Below are 18,596 nucleotides of genomic sequence, written 5' to 3'. Positions count from 1 at the left end.
CTGGTCCTGGGCAAGCTGGTCGAAGTCGAGGCTGGGCATCAGCACGCTGATGGCCAGTCGCGAGAGTGCATCGGCAACCACATTGTCCTTCCCCATCTTGTGCCGAATGTCAGTAGTAAATTCTGACACGAAGAAGAGGTGACGCTGCTTGCGGACCAACCAAGGATCCTTTGCCATCACGAGTGCCTGGGTGAGGGGTTTGTGGTCGGTGAAGATGGTAAAACTCCTCATCTCCAAAAAGTAGCGGAAATGCCGCACCGCCAGGTGCATGCCCAGGCACTATACTTGCGTTCTGGCGGGCAGAGCAGTCGGCTGAAGAATGCCAGCAGCCTCCAATGTCCATTCTCCTGCTGTTCCAGGATGGCACCAATGACTGTAGCAGAGGCATTGACAGAGAGTGCCATATGCATGTCGTTGTGCGAGTGGGCGAGCATGTTGGCCTTCGCGAGAGTATCCTTGGTTGCCTCAAATGCGGTGCAAGCTTCTGGGTGCCAAGCGAGCGTTTTTTGTTTGGCTGCAATGAGGGCGAATAGCAGCTGCACGATGCGCGCTGCTCCCAAGATGAAGTGGTTGTAAAAGTTGATGATACCTGTGAACTCCTCCAGCGCCTTGAGGCTGTCCGGGCATGGGAACTCCCTGATAGCAGTGACCTTCGCAGTGGCGGGCATGGCTCCTTCAGCCATGAAGGTATGATTCAGGACCTGGATGGACTCTTCCCCGAACTGGCACTTGGCCGGGTTGATGGTAAGGCCGAAGTTGGCCAGCCGGGAGAAAAGGGCACGTAGGTGGCCCTTGTGATGTTCCCAGTCCTTGCTGGAAAAAAGGATGTCGTCCAAATAAATAAAGACGAAATCCAAGTCCCTGCCCACAGAGTCCATGAGGCACTGGAAGGTTTGAGCGGCGTTCTTGAGCCCCAATGGCATGCACAGGAATTCAAACAAGCCAAAGGGGTTGATGATGGCTGTCTTGGGTATGTCCTCAGGGTGCACCAGGATCTGGTGATATCCGCGCACCAGGTCAACCTTGGAGAAAACCCTCGCACCATGCAGGTTTGCCGTTAAGTCTTGGATATGAGGGATGGGGTAACGGTCAGGAATTGTTTCCTCGTTGAGCTGTCGATTGTCTCTGCAGGGACACCAGCCGCCGGAGGCTTTCAGAGCCAGGTGGAGCGGCGAGGGCCACGGGCTGTCGGACCGCTGAATGATCCTCAATTCCAACAGGTGCGAAAACTCCTCCTTTGCCACCTGGAGCTTGTCAGGCGGGAGTCAGCATGCCTTGGCGTGAACCGGTTGGCCCTGGGTGGGGATGTGGTGGAACAACCCATGGTGCGGCGAGGCAGCAGAGAACTGTGGCTTGAGGAGTGTCGGGAACTTGTCCAGGGTTCGCTGGACCTCATCTCTGGGTGTGCTGATCATGGTCATCTGCGGTTGCTCCAAGCGAGAGGCGTCGAGGCGAATGGCCTGGAAGGTATTGGCATCCACCAGGCACCTACCTCAAATGTCCACCAGGCACCTACCTCAAATGTCCACCAGAAGCCCGTGTGCAAAGAGTACGTCTGCACCCAGGATGGCAGTCGGGAGGGACGAGACTGTGAACCTCCACACAAAATTTCATTGGCCGATCTGGAAATGGACTGTCTTGTCTCCATACATCCGGATTGCTGTTGCGTTGGCCGAACGGAGAGGAGGTTAATGAGGTCGGTTCCTGGACTCGATAGCTGTGGCCAGGATGACACTGATCTGGGCTCCAGTGTCAACAAAGAACCGCCGGCCGCTGACTGAGTCCCGCAGGTAGAGGAGGCTGTGTCATTGGCCAGCCGCCGTAGTCATTAACAGCAGCTGGCCTGATCATTTCACTGGAACGAGCAGGGCTAATGACACTTCCGAGCCTTGGCTCCCCAGCACTGGTGGTAGACGCAGAGGCCTGGAGCGAATGCTGTGGCCTTGGTTATGCTCTTGGGGGCCCCTGCAGGGGCCAGATGCTCTACTGCAGTGCTAGGAGCAGGCTTGGTGTGGTCGTGCCCATGCCTTGTGACCTGCTGGACTGCTGAGCCCTCCAGGAATCATGTGAGCCATTGCTCTTGGGTCTTCTGGGCGACCTTCCTCGGGTCGGTGAAGCTCTCCTGGACCAGAAGCGGACGGATGACCACGGGCATATGGTTGAGGAAAATGCGCTCAAAGAGTGAGCTGTTGGTGTGCTCACTCATGAGCGTGAACATCTCGTCATCAGCTCCATCAGGGACCTGTCCCCCAGGGCGTCAAGGTGCAGCACCCGAGTGGCACGCTGGTGTCTGGATAGTCCGAGGGACCAGGTAAGCACTCGCTTGATGGTCTCATATTTGTCTTCGGCGGGTGGGTGCTGAACAAGGTGCAGCATGTGTCTGGTGGTGGCCTTGTCCAGGCAGCGACCACATGGTAGAATTTGGTCGTGTCGGACGAAATCTAGTGGAGGTGAAACTGAGCCGCCGCGTGGCCGAACCAGGTCTCCAGCTCCTGAACCCAGAATTCAGGCAGTTTCATGGCTATAGCACTGATCCCAGGCTCGCTCATGATGGGTTCAAAGATGTTTGAACCAGTCGGGGTCACTAATTGTAGCAGCAACTACACTCCTCCTGCAATAACACACACAACCAGACGGGTTGGGCTCAGTGAGCAGACTAGTTTATTGCAGGCTACTGGGCTGCACTTATACTCCCAGCCCGGACCTGGCTGAGAACCGTGCTGGAGGGCGCTGACGTCACCTGGGTGTCACGTGGTCCCCCAGCGCGGGCTTCTGAGCACCGTACTGCAAGGAAGGGAAAACCCCTGACGGCGCCATTTTGGCCGGTTGCCCCGCTGCGTGGCTTACAAGCAGGGCCGGGTCGCCTGCATAGTGGTGAGCCACCACAGTGTGACCTTTTGAGAATCTTACGTCAATGTCTAACATAAGGCACAAGGTATGGAAGCTATAAATTCCTGTAGCTAATTACTTGCAACAACTCATTGTAATGAGGAATGAGTGGGTGCAGAGGCACACATTGAATGGGCAGAAACCCCCAGCATTGGAATGTCACAAATGGTAATGACGAAACTTTTGGCACAATACAAACTCATTTATAGTGACTAAAGAATCCAAAATAGTTTGCAACACTGTAAATAAACTGAGACATATTTCTCAGAGAATCAGCAGTAGTAAATCTTTGTGTATCTGAACCTTCCTCAGCTGCTCCAACAGAGCCCAGGTTTTAAATCAGGGTGAGACATAATACCGTGACAGGCAGAGGTCACCTCCAGAGCCTTGTTGGAAGGGACACCAAAAGACACTGTATGTCCATTCTACCATTTTGCTGGAGGAATCTGAACTTTGGTTGTGTGCCATCGTTCCATGAGGACAAGTATTTCATCCTTGGAACTTTATTTCAGCCAGTGAAAAACCATGGAGTAAAAGAATGCCTCCCATTAGCGACACCACAGAACAGGAAATATGATAGTCATGTGCCTATCTAAATCTCTCTTAAATATCACTATCACATTTGCTTTCACCACATCCACCCCATAGCACTTCCAGCAGCATGTTTCAAACATCCACCATTCTCTGTGCAAAAAGAAATTGCCTTACACATCCCCATTATATATCCCACTCTCGCCTTAAATCTATGGCCCTTTTACACTTCCCATGACAGATGGTATTTGCTTTTAACCATTTAACTTAGCTGTGTGAACACGACCCAAACAGGATGGGGGATCGTTTTCATCCCGGTACTTACCCACCAAGATAGGTAATATCAGAGCCAATGCGTTTTGCATCAGCTCCAGTCTAAAAGGTGTACCCATCTTTCCAGGATGCCAACACTGTACTTCTGCAAGTCCCGCCTCCTTTTCCACCAGGATGCCAGGTTCCTATGTAAAAGGTCGCACTGAACTGGCTTTTCCTGGTTCAATGTGAACGCTCCAATCCGACCCGACCCAGCTTTAAACATGGGTCATTGACACACCCATATACAGGGTTCTCAGTGTAAAAGGGGCTTTGACATTTTCACCCTGGGGATAAAAGGCTCCGATTATCTACCCTATCTTGCCTCGCATAATTTTATGATATTATTAGGTCTCCCCTCAACCTCTGATGTTCCAGAGACAGCAATCCAAGTTTACCCAACCTCTCCTTCTGGCAAATACTCTCTGATCTTGCAATATGCTTGCACGATGGCAAACCACTAAGGAGCTTAATGGTTGAAGAACCCTAAAGGGAATGTGACCATCCAAGGGCTCAACTGCTGATGAACCCCCACAGGCTACAGGATGTTGGTGACTTACAGTCATGGGACCCACATACCTGTGAGCTGCTGGACACTGGCTCATGGCACCAGTTATCAGAGCCGATACTCAAGAGGATGCTGAAGGTAAGAAGGGCTCCCTAAGTCCCTCAGGTACTCAAGGCTTCCTAATTGTGTCAGAGGTTTGAATCTGGAGCTTGAATTGCCGATGAATCAAATAGGAGTCTTATGTAGCTGCAGAGACTGCAGGAGTGCTGGAGACGAATCCACACACACAGTGACTCTGAAGGGACTCTATTTTGCTTCTTTTTCTCTTGCACTGTAAGGGGCGCTAGGCAATGCGAATGGAAACTTTGTAAAAGTTTTAAAATGTATCAGGCATGTTATATTTTTAATGTATTATTACATGACAATAAAATTCAGCTTCTGCATCCTCTGCACTCTTTGCAATTCCTTCACATTTTTCCTGCAATGTGAAACTGCACACAATTTTCAAAATGTGACCTAACCAAAGCTTTATACATCTGCAGCATAATTTCCTGACTTTTATATTCGACGTTCCTGTCAATGAATGAAAGCATGCCAAATGCCTTCTTCACCCCCCAAACTATTTGCATTGCTTCTTGCAGAGAGCTGTGGTTCTGTGTTCCAACTTCCCTCTGTACACCAGTGCTTCTAAAGCTCCATCCATATACTGTATACATTCCCCTTTCATTTGACTTCCCCAAGTACAACATCTCACCTGGTCCAGATTAAACTCCATCTGCCATTTCTCCACCCTCTAACTGATCTGTATCCTGTTGTATTATTTGGCAATATTCTTCACTATCCACAACTCCATCAATTTTTAGGATGTCTGCAAGCTTACTTTTCAGCACATCTCGTTTCCTCCAAATCATTTCTTTATTAAAAATAGTTTATTTAAAATATAAGCAACCATGATTACATAATAATACAATAATATAAATATATCTTTAAATTTAACATGGTTTATATTTATTAAAAAAAACTTTCTAACCACCCCTAACCCCTACAATAATACGCCCTTTCCTCCTATCTCTACCCCACATATCCCAACCAACCCCTAATAGGAAAAAAGAAAAAGAGGAGAAACCCAAAACAAAAAATTAATACATTGTGGAATAAGGGAACCCCACTACATCCAGATCAAAATCTTCAAATTTTCCAATTAAAATAATCCAAATATGGGCTCCAAAGCTTCTTAAAAATATAATATTTATCCCTCAAATTATACATTGCCTTTTCCAACGGAATACAGGACCTTAATTCTGAATGCCATCACTGTAAACTAAGTTCTATCTGATCTTTCCACGAACTGCTAATGCCAGTCTCAGAAAAGCTATTTGAAATTTATCCAATTTATATACCAAACAAAGTCCACTCATGTCACCAATTTTAAAAATTGAGTCCAAAGAAAATTTTATTTTCAAAATATTTTGTAAACAATCCTTAACCTGAGACCAAAAAGGTTTAACAAGACCATACTGAGTGTAAAAACGTACCTTTCTGACTATTACATCAAAAACACAAATCAGAAAAAAATCTAATTATATCTTTTTAAACACTCTGGAGTTAAATATAATTATGTATAAAATTATAAGTTACAAGTCTATACCGGACATTGATGATTTTTTTCGTGCTATCATTACCAACAGACTTCCAATGATCTCGATCCAAATCAACTGCCAAATCGTTCTCCCATTTGAGTCTTGACTTACGCAAATCAACTTTAGACATTTTCTGTTGCAATAATTTATACATTTCAGATATAAATCCTTTCTTTCCTCCATCATGAATCAACATTTCAAATTTCGACTCTTTTGAAAGAAACAAATTCTTCCCAAAGATATCATACAACTTGATCAATTTGATAATTACAAAAAAAAGTCTGAATTGGTATTTGATATCTTTCTTTAAAATTAGAGAAATCAGCCTAAATCATAGCAATTATTTACCATTTTAGTCCCTTTTTGATCCCAAATCTTAAGAAGGTCATTGTTAACCATAAAAAGAAAAAGTTTATTCTGATACAAAGGATAATATCTAGATATTTTACCTTGAGTTACCAATTTTTTTATTTATCCCATCCCAAATATCCATCAAATGAGATAAAATTGGTGACTTATAAGAACTTAACAATTTAACATTCCATTTATAAACAAATTGATCCATTCTATCCTCACTAATTCTGTTTAATTCTATATCCACACAAGCCAAAGGACTATCAAGATTAACTGAGAGGCCTTATAGTAATTTTTTTAAGTTTGGAAGTTGTAATTCCCCTTAATTCATATTTCCAAGTTAATTTATGAATAGAAACTCTTACCAATTTACCCTTACATAAAAATTTCTTAACTACTATATTCAAATCTTTTTAAAACTATTTTAGAAATATTACAAGGAATAGTCTGAAGAAAACTGAAATCTAGGTAATATATTCATTTTTGTACAATTCACTCTACCATCTAAAGTTATCAGTAAGTCTTTCCATTTAATTAAATCCTCTTTAATTACAGAAAATAATGGCAAATAATTTAAAGCATATAAATGATTTATATGTCTGTCTATTTTAATACCTAAATATTTAATTTGATCAGTCCATTTAAAACATACTACTCCTTGACAAACAGAATAATCAGCTTCAGACATTGGCATAAGTTCACTTTTATTCCAATTTACTTTATACCCTGATTATTCGCTATATTATATTAACTTTTCCTGTAAAACTTTCAACGACACTTGTGGTTCCGTTAAATAAATCAATACATCATTCACAAACAAACTAATCTTAAATACATCCAATCCTGCTTTAATACCTTTTATATCCCTTTCCCACCTTATTAATTGTGCTAAAGGTTCAATCACCAAAGCAAATAATGCTAGTGACAGAGGGCAACCCTGTCTAGTAGATCTCTCTAAATTAAGGATTCAGATAAAAGCCCATTTGAAATAACTCTAGCTTTTGGTTGTTTATATACTGCCTTTATCCAACTTATAAACACAGGCCCAAACCAAAATTTTTCCAACACTTTTAAAAAAAAAACACCATTCCACCCTATCAAATGCCTTTTCTGCATCTAATGATAAGACCATTGTAATTACATTATCAGCAGAATATCTACCCTTAATAAAATCTGCTTAATCAATGTGAATCAACTTTGGTAAAAATTGTGCTAACCTATAAGCCAAAATCTTAGTCAAAAGCTTAAAATCAATATTTAATAAAGAAATTGGCCTATAAGAACAAGGATTCAAAGGGTCCTTATCTTTTTAAAGAATTACTGTTATAATATCCTGTGTAAATGATTTTGGTAAAATTTGTGTATCTCTAGCTTGCTGTAAAACTTCAACAAACAATAGAAGCAATAATTTTTGAAATTTCTTATAAAATTCCACAGTAAAACCATCCTCTCCTGGAGATTTACCATTTGGCATTGAATTAAGAACTAACATGATCTGTTTAGATTCTATTGGCTTCTCCAATTATTACTTAATCCAATCATTCAATATAGGTAAATGTAACTTATTTAAAAATCCATCTATTTTATTTTGATCTTGCTGCACTTCTGAAGTATATATTTTTTATTAATAATTCCTTAAACTTCTCATTAATATCCTGGGGTTTGTAAGAAATTTTGGATTTTTTCTAACTGCCTTTATTGTTCCTGATACTTGCTCAGATTTCAATTGCCATGCCAAAACTTTATGTGCCTTTCCCCTGAATTCATAATATTTTTGTTTAGATCTTTGCAATAAGCGTTCAACTCTATAAGTTTGTAATGTATTATATTTCAGTTTCTTAGAATCAATTGTACTTTTTTTCTCTTTATCAAATGGATTCCTCTGTAACTCTTTTTCCAAAATATTTATATATTTCTCTAACATATTAATCTCAGCTAAATAATACTTTCTAAATTTAACTATAAAACTAATATGACCTCTTAAATATGTTTTTAAAGCATCCCATAATACAAATTTACTATTCACAGAATTTCTATTTATATCTAAAAACTGTTGTACTTGCTCATTAATATATTTACAACATTATTCATTTTTTTAATATATAAGAATTAAATCTCCAATGATATGTAGAAACCATTTTTTCTGTTATTACATTTTTCAATAAAATATGTGAATGATGTGACAAAATTCTAGACTTGCATTCAGTCAATACTACATTATCCAATAACTGAGCCAATAATTTTAAAAAATCAATTCTAGATTAAGTATCATACTGAGCTGAATAAAAAGAGCCGTCCCTCTCTTTTGGGTTTAATTTCCTACATATATCAATCAAACTAAGTTCCTTCATCAAAAATAATAATTTTTCAGCCATCTTCATTCTAGGTATCACCTTATCAGATTTATCCACTAAAGTATCTAAACAACAATTAAAATCATCCCCTATCATAATTTGATCAAGAGAATATGATAAATTAAATAGAAAATCCTGAATAAACATATTATCTTCTACATTTGGTGCATAAATATTCACCAAAGTCTGAAATTCAGAATTAATTTTACAATTTACTAACAAAACTCTCCCTATTGGCTTATACAGTGATTCCAAAAATAAATGGTAATATTGCCACCTCTCTAGATTTAGAATTAAAAGAAGAATAGAAAACTTGACCCACCCAGTCTCTTTTTAACTTTTGATGTTCAATTTCAGTTAAATTAGTTTCTTGCAAAAATGCAATATCAACTTGTAATTTCTTAATATAAGTTAACACACTCTTACATTTAATTGGATTATTGACCCCATTCACATTAAATGTTGCAAACTTTAAATTACCCATCTAATTTTGTAATGAACCCAAAGGACCCATAAACCCAGCAGCAATAGATATTCACTAAGACAAATGGTTACTTGAACAAAAGTTGCTTTTAATTATCTTTAAACATGGAAATATAATCAAACTTTAACTTGTCACTATTGACTTACTTAACCTAACTTAACCCCCTTCTAATTCTAAGCGGATGTGAATGTAATGTGTGTGTAAGTTCAGAAAAGTTCTTTGGTTCACAGTCAAATCTCACTTCACTGGTTGCAGGCAATTCTTATACTGTACACAGAATTTAACATTTATAAAGTTCACCAGGCTTCGATGCTTGAAAGGTAAATGGTTACTTCTCAAGAAGGTTCTTGTCATTTTTCAGAGAAAGATATGTTGTTCCAGGACATGCACAACTGGTGTTCTTCCATCAGCCACTCCAATGTCTTGCTGACAAAACTTGCCCCTTCAGAGTTCTCCAGATGATAAGCTCTTTCTTTTAGTTCACCATAGAGTTCATTTTTGTTTTTCATTTGAAGTGAAACATTAGATAGCCAGTCCTCTCCTCTTGCATGAACCACAAGGCCTTTGACCAGGTCGTCTTCCAAATGGGGTTTCCATAAGCTTTCCAGCTTGTCCTGTTCCAGTCCCAGCTACTCTCTGCTGCCTGTAACACCACAGAACTGATTTGTGTGTGTGTGTCTCTCCCTCTCTGACTCTCTGAGAGAAAGCCTGTTTTTCTCTCTCAGCTTGCAAAACCACATGACCCTCTTAGAACAGCAAGCTCTCTTCCAGGTAGCAGTGGCTTTGACATGCGCTTTCATCTGTTGCTTTTTATAAACAACAATCCATTAGTGCAGTCTCTTGAGCACTCTTCAAAGCACTTGCAAAAGCTGTGAGGCCCCGACATATCTAGCATGGGGCAGAGCTCCAGTATTTCAAATAATATCTGTTTTTAAGTGTTTGCATATAATCTACTCTAACAAACTTTTCCCAATTTTACTTCCAAAAACATATAATTTCATAAACATCTCAGTCTGTGCAGCAGGGTCTCCATCAACATAAAAATTATAAAATTAATCCAAATCTCCTCAAAATAATGAAAAATAAACAAAAAATACTCAAAACAATATATTAAAAAAACCCTCTTCCCCCCTTCCTCTCTTAAGTACTAAAAGTACTACTTGTATTCCCCTTACAACATGGGTAGCAGCCGAAGCCACTAAGTGAGTGATGTTGTTGGTTGAGCTACAATGAGATTTGCATCTCTCCTGAACAGAAATAATAAGAATATATAAACAAAAAGTTCAGATATGGTAAGCTTCTTCCAGGTCTCTATTCACTTGCTCATCATCAATCAAGATCTCTTCAGAATCACTAGATTCCTTTTTTTTTCATCTCCTCCAATTGATCTTTCTGTATTTTCTTCTTTTACTCCTTCTGGGCCCCATTACCATTCTTCTTAACAACTCCATTTGGTGTTTGCACTTGAAAGGACGAAGATCGGGCAAAGAATTAGCAAAAATCAATCCATCGCCATCATCTTAAAAAAAACTGAGATTCATATTCCCCATTTTAAAAAAAATTAAAAACAGCAGGGAATCTTAAAGCAAATTTGTTAACTTTCTGCCAGAGGACTGCTTTTGCCAAATTAAATTTTTTATGTCTTTTAATAATATTTTGACTAAGATCTGCATTAAAAAATGACTCTTCTTTTCTGAACCATCAACGGGCCTCCATGTTGCTATGTATTTTGAACTGCCAGTCTTAAAATCAGTTCTCTATCCTGATATTGTAAACACCTGACCAAAACAGATCGAGATAGTTGACCAGCCAGTGGTTTCCTTCTGAGTGCTCTATGGACCCTATCCAATTCCAATCCATTCGGAAGCAAATCTGAACCTATGACATCAGGTATACATTTTTGAAAAAATTGTACTGGTTCAGAGCCTTCAATGTCTTCTGGCAGACCCACTATCTTCACATTATTCCTCCAGCTCTGATTCTCCAATGGGTCAATCTTCTTCAGTAAATCACTTTTCTCTATCTCCATCCAGTAAAAGAATCATCAAAAGTATTCAACTTTTGTTGACACTGATCAGTATCACGGACACAATCCTTCAGTTTGTCTTCCATCTTCTAACCTTCTCTTGTACTTTGTCCACAACCTTCACATACTTTGCAGCATCAGCTTTAACAGTTGCAATGTCCTCCATCACATTTGAAAGCTTATTATTAACAGATATAAAACTCAAAGAAATATGCTGAGAAATATTGCTTGGAACTGTTGCTTAAAGTACTCTTTATGTTTAGGTAAATGACTACCATGAGCTGCAATAGATTTTTCTTGCATATCTTCTTGTTCACTGAATTGCAATTCTTCTTCTGAACTTAGCTCTTCAAATTCTTCATTGCTCCTGCTCCTAGTTCTCTGCTTCAACCACAGTAAATTTTTTAGCCCCCCCCACCCACATCTCAAGTCTTAGATCCTCCACCGATCCAGACTCGCTAGACCAGCGAGCACCAGCCCCCCCCCCCCCCCCGAGAGAAAAATACTAGAAGTGCACATGCGCAAAGATTTTTCAGCTTCTGTGGAAGAACGTCGCTTCATGTCAGCGCCATCTTGCCCAGGACTCTGCGGCACAGGAGCCGGCATTATTTTTAGAGTAGCTGACTGTTGTCACTAGGAGCGAGGAGGAATGTTTCCCGAGTCGTCTGGATCCAGCTCCAAGGTAGGCCTCACCTCTTCCAAGCTCAATTATTGCTTTAAAATCAATTTTTTTTTCATTGTTTGAGCCCTAGTTTTTTTCATAATTATTTCAGGTTGTTCCAATAGTATTCTATAAAAATTTATATATTTAAAAGGGCATTTCAAAACGGTTTTCATAAATCCATTGGGAGAGATGTCTACCTACATCTCTCTCCAACGCCATCATGCCACGTCCCCCATCCAAATAATTTCTTTGTATCACAAAAAACAGATATCCCAGCACTGATCACTGCAGAATACCACTGGTCACTGTTCTGTATTCAGAAAAAAAGACCACAACACCTCTACCCACTACATTCTAAGGCCAACCTAATTTTGAATGCAATTCACCAAGTCACTATGGCTTCCATGTGTCTTAATCCTCTGGATCCTGAGAACCTTGCCACACGTGTAGAATCTTACTACACGGCACGAAGAAAACATCTACTACCCTAATCAAATCCTCAAAAATCTCAATCAAACTTGTAAGGCATGGCCTGACCTGTACATATGCATGTCAGCTATTTATAGATTTCAGATTTATTGTCTGAGAACATATATGACATCACATATAACCCTGAGATTATTTTTCCTTTGCGTGAGGCAGAATTATCACCTATTGGTAGTGCAAAAAAAACTGTACTCAATGTACACATATAAACAAATAAAGAAATGTAAACCAACTGAATGTGCAATACAGAGAGGAAAATAAAACATTTAAGTTCCAATGTAAGAGTCCTTAAATGAGTTCCTGATTGAGTTTATTTTTAAGGAGTCTGATGGTGGAGGGGTAGCAGATGTTCCTGAACATGGTGGAGTGAGTCTTGTGGTAACTATGCCTTTTTTCTGATGGTAGCAGTGAGAACAGAGCATGTGCTAGGTGGTGTGGATTCTTGATGATTGTTGCTGCTTTCTGATGCCAGCGTTTCATATAGATGTTCTTGATGGTGGGGAGGGTTTTGTCTGTCCTGACACGTGTTGCATCACTACCTTTTCCAGGGCTTTACGCACAGGGGTATTGGTGGCCCCACTCAGCACCATACATCTATTGAAATTTACCAGGGTTTCTGATAATAAGCCCACGTTTTACCAAATGCAAATAAATCCTATCCATAAAAACCCTCCAATAATTCCTTACTATTGATATAACACTATAATTTGCTGCATTATCTATACTGCCTGTCTCAAGCAAAGGAACAATATTGGCTACTCTCCAGTCCTCTTATATGTGGCTGGAAAGGGTACCATGATCTCTATCAAGACTCCAGTAATCTCCTCTCTCTTCTCTCAAGAAACTGGGATAGATTCCAGATTATTGAGACCTTGGGAACTTATCTACCTTAATGTTCTGCAATAGACCCCACACCTCTTCTTCCTTCATTTTAATGTGCCCCAGAATATCGGCCAGCTGCAGTGATTTTAATATCCTTTGCCTTGCTGAATACCAATGCAAAGTTCTCATTTAGTTCCTGAACCTCTTCCTCTGGCTCCAGGCCGTCTTTTGCCTTTGAGTGGTTCTACTCTCTTTTTAGTTACCTTATTGTTTTTTTTAAATCTATGTGTGAATACCATCATTCATCATACTCACCAAAAGACATTTCATGGCCCTTTTTGGCACTCCTGACTCTCTGTTTACTCCTACTTTCTTTATTCGCTTATCCACCATATTCCAATCCCTATAGGTGCCAGATACCAGGTGTTTTTACTGTATTCCTTAAGCACTTCCTAAATCTTACAGATTTCCTTTCTCATTTAGAATAAACTTGCAACATTTCTTGTCACCCAATGTTTCCAAACCTTGCAATCCTTGACTTTATTCTTCACTATAAAATGCTGTTCCTGAACTCTGATGAGCTGGTCAATAAACAATCCCACATTTCTAGTGTGTCTTACCCAATAACAGCTGCTTCCAATCTGCTATCCCCAGCACCTGCCTAATGATGTTGTAATTTGCCTTTCCATAAAATCATGCTATTGTATAAAGTTTGAAAATTGAAACAAAAAACCCACAGATGCTGGAAATCAGAAATAAACAAAAGCTGTGGAATTTTATAAACTTTTTATGATGATTTCTCTAATGTATTTGGAGGTGTTGAATCAAGTTACTGAAGATCAGAAGTTACAAGAATCATGTTCAAGTGCTTTAATAACTGTCATTTCAAAATAAGATAGAGATCCATTAAAAGTGTCTTCATATAGTCCTATTTCTTTATTAAATGTAGGTTATAAAATTATAGCAAAAGTATTAGACTTGCTAAATATTTACCCAAATTGGTACATATTGATCAAACAGGTTTTATTAAGAATAGAAATGCATCAGACAATATATTTTGATTAATTACTTTGGTCAATGCATATTGAAAGCAACCTAACCATCCTATGGTGGTTGCATTAGATGCAGAAAAAGCTTTTGATATGGTTGAGTGGGATTTTTTTATTTAAAGTGCCAGAGAAATTTAAATTCGACCCTTCTTTTATTGGTTGGGTTAAGGCTTTATATACGAACCTGATTGCTAGGATGGTGACAAATGGACAGATTTCTTTACCATTTAAATTGACTCATTCAACTCAACAGGGCTGACCGTTGTCACCAACCTTATTTGCATTGGTTATTGAATCATTAGCTCAGGCTATTAGACAAAATGAAGAAATTAGAGGGATGAGGATTAAGAATGAAGAATATAAAATTAATTTATTTGTGGACGATGTGTTGGTATATTTGACAGAACCGGAACAGTTGTTGAAACAATTGCAAGAGTGTTTGCTGAAATTTGGAGAATTATTGAGATAGAAAGTTAATTGAGATAAAAGTGAAATTTTACCAGTTGGAATGGGAGATTATTCTGAATTTAAAACTATTACAAAATTAAGGTGGACAAGTAAAATTAAATATGTAAGTGTGTTTATGGATACTAATTATCAATCATTATATCAATTAAATTAAATACCTATATTAAGATGGATTAAAGCAGATTTGATTACGTGGAAAGATCTTCCATTAACATTGATTGGTTGGGTTAATTGTATTAAAATGAATATTTTTTCCTCAAATTCAATATTTATTTCAGTCAATACCTTGTTTACTTTCTAAGTGCTTTTTTCAAGATTTGAATAAAGCAGTGCGAGAGTTTTTATGGAAAGGTAAATTAACTCGAGTGGTGTTGTACAGACTTATATGGAAATATACATTGGGCAGACTACAATTACCACATTTTCAAAACTATTATGAAGTGGCCCAGTTGAAGTTTATTAGTAGATTTATGGATTTGGATCAGCCTCCCAGCTGGGCTAAAGTGAAGATGGTGTGTATTTCTAGGGTTGAGATACATGAATTTATATTTTGCTGGAATTTGATTTTGTTGCAGCAATATGATACGCCGATATTGAAACATTTGTTAAAGATTTAAAAACACAGGGTGTTAGGGTCAAAAGATAAATTATCAATTTTAACTCCATTGTATAATAATCAGCTTATTCCTTTTTCAATGTTTAATAATTATTTAAAGATTTGGGATTCTAAAGGTATAAAGACAATACAAGATTGTTTTATAGAGGGGTAATTTCTTTCTTTTAATCAATTGAGAGAAAGATTTGATATACCTGTAAATTCTTTGTTTGCATGTTATCAACTTAGAGCTTTGATAAAAGATAATTATGGTAGAGAGATGATTTTACCGACTGTCGAGATTTGAATCTTTGATTTCCTCTATACCGATAAAGGGTTATATTTCAGTTATGTATAATTTGTTACAAGATAGTATGGATAAGACAGATTGGGAGAAATCTAAACTTAAATGGGAGAGTGATTTAGTATTTATTTTTCCCGAAGATGATTGAGCGAATATGTGTCAGGACAATGTAATTAAATTGACTAATGTAAGATATGGAATGGTTAATTATAATTTTTTACATCAATTATATTTGACCCCAGAAAAGCTAAAAAAAATATGGGTTTAGTAATTCAGATTCTTGTTTTAGATGTGGCTCATGTATTGGAACTTTTCTACAAGCTGTTTGGAATTGTGTTAAACTTCAATCATTTTGGCAAGGAATTAAAGTAGTTTTGGAGAAATTATATAATTTTATACTACCGTTAGATCCAACAATTTTTTTGTTGGAAAATATGTATTCATTAAGGGGAATAGGATTGGACAAAATTCAAATTGCTTTTGTACATTTGGTGTTATCAGTAGCGCGTAAATGCGTGGCTAGTACTTGGAAAGATGATACTGAGATTAGTATATCACATTGGCATAATGAACTGAAAGTATGTATTGTTATGGAAAAAAATTACTTTTAATTTACATGATAATTATTCATCTTTTCTTAGTAAGTGGTCTCCGTATTTGAAATATATGCGTTTAGATATACTTTGAAATGTTATTAACATTTATAATATTTTCTTTTCTATACTGTCTAACTAATACACCTGCATTAAAAATACACCATTTAAAAGACAAAAGGCAGTGCAAACTGTAAAGTAACTTAGAAAAAAACTCAATATTGTGGTCTTTAATTATGATCAAGAAATTCCTGTAACTTACAAAATTTTAATTTTAATTCAAACCCTAGTCATTTGCGTTGTAACAGCATTTCACTAACAGCTATGTTAACCATGTACCGTCATAATTAACCCCCTCCCCCAAGTTTACAGATAAAGCCTTTATAAAATATCTAATACTAATAAAAATAAATTCTCTTAGGGATAGGGAGACACTTTGGGAGAGTCATCTCAATGTCGAGCGATATCATCTGGCTCTTGATCCTGATGTTCAGTCAGGGCCTTGGCACAACCCAACTCTCCTCCATGTAAGTATCCCAGTCAGACCCTTGGCGCAACCTGACTCACCACCATGCCAGTGTCCTGGTCAGGCCCTCAGCGCGGCCTGATTCACCTCTAGGCAATTGTCCTGGTCAGGCCCTTAGTGCACCTTCCTTTAAATTCGAACCCCAGTCACTGGTGTTGTAACATTGTTGTGCTAGCTGTCATGATAATGAATATGTATGAGATGTACCGGAAGTCACGTGGTATGAGAGAGAGATAAGAGCACAAGCAGAAGAACAAAGGAAACTGGAAAATAAAGACACTGAGAAGTTTACCTGATAAAACTTGTGTTCGATGTTTTATTAACTTCACATTTCGGGCCACAAATGTGACATTGGCGACGAGGATGGGATAAGCTTGAAGAAAATTAAAGACTAAAGAAGATTACAGAGGATTACAGAGAACTTCAAGGTGATAAGAATTTTCACTTTGACTCAGTACTTTTGGGGCTTGAATATTTCCTCATGGCTGGTGCAGATGGTGACTTTCTAACACATAGTGGTATTTCTCATTTTGACCCGACTGGTGATGCAAGCACTGTAAGTGTGAAGTGGAAGGCATGGCTGGAAGAATTTGAATCCTACGCCGACAGTCGTGGCCTATTTCTAGACACCGGTACAGTTGAACAAAAAGCGCAGAGAAGGGCGTTACTTCTTTTCACTGCTGGTCCCGCAGTTCGGGAAACATTTAAGACACTTTTGAATACTGGAAGAAAGGATGAGTACCAGAAAGCGGTAGATGCATTAAATGCACACTATGTAGTGACACCGAATGCTACATTTCAACGCCATTTGTTTCGGAGAACGAGACAAGAAGATGGCCAGACAATTGCTCAATACATTGCTCAATTGCTTTTGGATGCAATTACATGCCAGCTGATTTGGAAAACCAATTATTGGATCAAGTCGTAAAGCACTGTAGATCAGATAAACTCAGAAGACGTCTACTGGAAAGAAGGAGTGAGTTGGAACTCACCGATGCTTTAGCCATTGCTGCTGCATTAGAGGCCGTTGAAGGGCATTTTCATACCATGACCCTGAAAGACAACTCAAGCCAGCAAATTAAGAGGCTCTCACATCGCCATAACCAGCCAAGATATACGTCGACACAGGACGTGGAGTGTTATCGATGTGGAAACCGAGGTCACTTTGGAAAAGACCCATATTGCCCGGCCAAAGGCAAAGTTTGCAGAAAGTGTGGAGGTAAGGACCACTTTGCAAAGAAGTGCAAAAGCAAGTCCAATGCAGACCAGAAGAGGAAGAGTACAACTTCCAAAGGCAAAGCCTGGGGGAAAGGAAAGTATCCTGGAAAGAAAGATACCATTCGCCAGATAGACAGTGACGATGATGATACCCAGGAGGGACAGAGTTGTTACCAATTTGCGTTGAATGAAGTACATCATGAGAAAGTCCCAGTGATCATTGGTGGAGTGACAGTGCAGGTCATTGTAGACTCAGGCAGTGACAGTAATGTGATTGATCGACATTTATGGGAGAAGTTGAAAAGGAAAAAGATCATCTGTACCTCAAAGAAGTGTTCCAATAAACTGTATCCATACACAGCAACCAAGCCATTGCAGACCATTGGATGTTTTACTGCAACTGTTGAAGCTGGAGATAAGCACACTGAATCAGAGTTTATGGTCATAGAAGAGAGGGGGAGAACCATTGCTGAGAAGAAGCACAACGCAAGACCTGGCAATACTTCATATTGGAGCTTGTGTCAATTCAATTCAGTCATACGAGGATATGAAGCAAGAATTCCCCGCAGTCTTCCAAGGAGTAGGAAAGCTGAAAGGTCGACAATTGAAGCTAGCGGTAGATGAAACGGTCAAACCCAAGGCACAACCAATGCGCCGAACTCCGTTTGGACTTTGTGGGAAAGTCGAAGCCAAAATTAAAGAATTGATCGAACAAGACATTATTGAACCGGTGGAACATTCGACACAATGGGTCAGTCCCGTAGTGATTGTGT

The sequence above is a fragment of the Narcine bancroftii genome, chromosome 4, assembly GCF_036971445.1.
Source record: "Narcine bancroftii isolate sNarBan1 chromosome 4, sNarBan1.hap1, whole genome shotgun sequence".
NCBI lineage: Eukaryota > Metazoa > Chordata > Chondrichthyes > Torpediniformes > Narcinidae > Narcine > Narcine bancroftii.
This window is presented reverse-complemented; position numbering follows the sequence as displayed.